The sequence below is a fragment of the Oncorhynchus keta genome, unplaced genomic scaffold (assembly GCF_023373465.1).
Source record: "Oncorhynchus keta strain PuntledgeMale-10-30-2019 unplaced genomic scaffold, Oket_V2 Un_contig_20236_pilon_pilon, whole genome shotgun sequence".
NCBI lineage: Eukaryota > Metazoa > Chordata > Actinopteri > Salmoniformes > Salmonidae > Oncorhynchus > Oncorhynchus keta.
Window position 1 is genome coordinate 37,361 of NW_026281891.1, and position 3,663 is coordinate 41,023.

A 3,663-nucleotide genomic window follows, 5' to 3' on the forward strand; every position below is an offset into this window, starting at 1 on the left:
CTAAGTGTGACGTTCTCTAATTCTCTCCTTCTCTCTTTCTTTCTCCGGTCTAGAGGACCTGAGCCCTAGGACCATGTCCCAGGACTACCTGACATGAGGACTCCTTGCTGTCCCCAGTCCACCTGGCCATGCTCCTGCTCCAGTTTCAACTGACCTGAGCCCTAGGACCGTGCCCCAGGACTACCTGACATGAAGGCTCCTTGCTGTCCCCAGTCCACCTGACTGTGCTGCTGCTGCTCCAGTTTCAACTGTTCTGCCTTATTATTCGACCATGCTGGTCATTTATGAACATTTGAACATCTTGGTCATGTTCTGTTATAATCTCTACCCGGCACAGCCAGAAGAGGACTGGCCACCCCACATAGCCCGGTTCCTCTCTAGGTTTCTTCCTAGGTTTGGCCTTTCTAGGGAGTTTTCCTAGCCACTGTGCTTTTACACCTGCATTGTTTGCTGTTTGGGGTTTTAGGCTGGGTTTCTGTACAGCACTTTGAGATATCAGCTGATGTACGAAGGGCTATATAAATAAATTTGATTTGATTTGATTTGGAGGAAACATGTGTCTGAAAAGCCTAAGGTGGTAAACTGCTGTAAACACCAAAGCTTCATCCTAAAAGCATGGACCCTACCGATTCAGCAGGTAGCTAGAGGATAATGAGATCAGACCACATAAAGCATGGACCCTAACGTTTCAGCGGGTAGCTAGAGGATAATGAGATCAGACCACATAAAGCATGGACCCTAACGTTTCAGCCGGTAGCTAGAGGATAATGAGATCAGACCACATAAAGCATGGACCCTAACGTTTCAGCGGGTAGCTAGAGGATAATGAGATCAGACCACATAAAGCATGGACTCTAACGTTTCAGCCGGTAGCTAGAGGATAATGTGAGAATGCTGTTCATCGACTACAGCTCGGCATTCAACACCATAGTACCCTCCAAGCTCGTCATCAAGCTCGAGACCCTGGGTCTCGACCCCGCCCTGTGCAACTGGGTACTGGACTTCCTGAAGGGCCGCCCCCAGGTGGTGAGGGTAGGTAACAACATCTCCTCCCCTCTGATCCTCAACACTGGGGCCCCACAAGGGTGCGTTCTGAGCCCTCTCCTGTACTCCCTGTTCACCCACGACTGCGTGGCCATGCACGCCTCCAACTCAATCATCAAGTTTGCGAACGACACAACAGTGGTAGGCTTGGTTACCAACAACGACAAGACGGCCTACAGGGAGGAGGTGAGGGCCCTCGGAGTGTGGTGTCAGGAAAATAACCTCACACTCAACGTCAACAAAACTAAGGAGATGATTGTGGACTTCAGGAAACAGCAGAGGGAACACCCCCCTATCCACATCGATGAAACAGTAGTGGAGAGGGTAGCAAGTTTTAAGTTCCTCGGCATACACATCACAGACAAACTGAATTGGTCCACTCACACAGACAGCATCGTGAAGAAGGCGCAGCAGCGCCTCTTCAACCTCAGGAGGCTGAAGAAATTCGGCTTGTCACCAAAAGCACTCACAAACTTCTACAGATGCACAATCGAGAGCATCCTGGCGGGCTGTATCACCGCCTGGTACGGCAACTGCTCCGCCCTCAACCGTAAGGCTCTCCAGAGGGTAGTGAGGTCTGCACAACGCATCACCGGGGCAAACTACCTGCCCTCCAGGACACCTACACCACCCGATGTTACAGGAAGGCCATAAAGATCATCAAGGACATCAACCACCCGAGCCACTGCCTGTTCACCCCGCTATCATCCAGAAGGCGAGGTCAGTACAGGTGCATCAAAGCTGGGACCGAGAGACTGAAAAACAGCTTCTATCTCAAGGCCATCAGACTGTTAAACAGCCACCACTAACATTGAGTGGCCGCTGCCAACACACTGACACTGACTCCAGCCACTTTAATAATGGGAATGGATGGGAAATGATGTAAATATATCACTAGCCACTTTAAACAATGCTACCTTATATAATGTTACTTACCCTACATTATTCATCTCATATGCATACGTATATACTGTACTCTATATCATCGACTGCATCCTTATGTAATACAGGTATCACTAGCCACTTTAACTATGCCACTTTGTTTACATACTCATCTTATATGTATATACTGTACTCGATACCATCTACTGTATCTTGCCTATGCTGCTCTGTACCATCACTCATTCATATATCCTTATGTACATATTCTTTATCCCCTTACACTGTGTATAAGACAGTAGTTTAGGAATTGTTAGTTAGATTACTTGTTGGTTATTACTGCCTTGTCGGAACTAGAAGCACAAGCATTTCGCTACACTCGCATTAACATCTGCTAACCATGTGTATGTGACAAATAACATTTGATTTGATTTGACTATGGTCAGAAGTAGTGCACTACTAACCCATAGGACTCTGGTCAGAAGTAGTGCACTACTAACCCATAGGACTCTGGTCAGAAGTAGAGCACTACTAACCCATAGGACTCTGGTCAGAAGTAGTGCACTTACGTACCCATAGGACTCTGGTCAGAAGTAGAGCACTACTAACCCATAGGACTCTGGTCAGAAAAGTAGTGCACTACTAACCCATAGGACTCTGGTCAGAAGTAGTGCACTACTAACCCATAGGACTCTGGTCAGAAGTAGCGCACTACTAACCCATGGACTCTGGTCAGAAGTAGTGCACTACTAACCCATAGGACTCTGGTCAGAAGTAGTGCACTACTAACCCATGGACTCTGGTCAGAAGTAGTGCACTATGTAGGAAACGTACATTCTGCCTGGTAATCAAACTGTGAAAATAGGAAGTTAACTACTATGACTGGGTCTGTGAGAAGGTCAGCTGATGTTCTTTTCGTGAGAACTACCAGGAACGACCCTAACCCCAACTACCAGGAACGACCCTAACCCGAACTACCAGGAACGACCCTAACCCAAACTATCAGGATCTACCAGGAACGACCCTAACCCCAACTACCAGGAACGACCCTAACCCGAACTACCAGGATCTACCCTAACCCTAACTAGCAGGACCTACCCTAACCCTAACTACCAGGAACGACCCTAACCATAACTACCAGGAATGACCCTAACCCAAACTATCAGGATCTACCAGGATCTACCCTAACCCTAACTACCAGGAACGACCCTAACCCCAACTACCAGGAACGACCCTAACCCGAACTACCAGGAACGACCTAAACAAAACTACCAGGAACGACCCTAACCCTAACTACCAGGATCTACCCTAACCCTAACTAGCAGGACCTACCCTAACCCTAACTACCAGGAACGACCTAACCATAACTACCAGGAACGACCCTAACCCAAACTATCAGGATCTACCAGGAACTACCCTAACCCTAACTACCAGAATCTACCAGGAACTACCCAAACCCTAACTACCAGGAATGACCCTAACCTAACTACCAGGATCTACCCTAACCCAAACTACCAGGATCTACCCTAACCTAACTAGCAGGACCTACCCTAACCATAACTACCAGGATCTACCCTAACCCTTACTACCAGGATCTACCCTAACCCTAACTAGCAGGACCTACCTAACCATAACTACCAGGATCTACCAGGAACTACCTAACCCTAACTACCAGGAACTACCGTAACCATAACTACCAGGATCTACCAGGAACGACCCTAATCCTAACTACAAGGATCT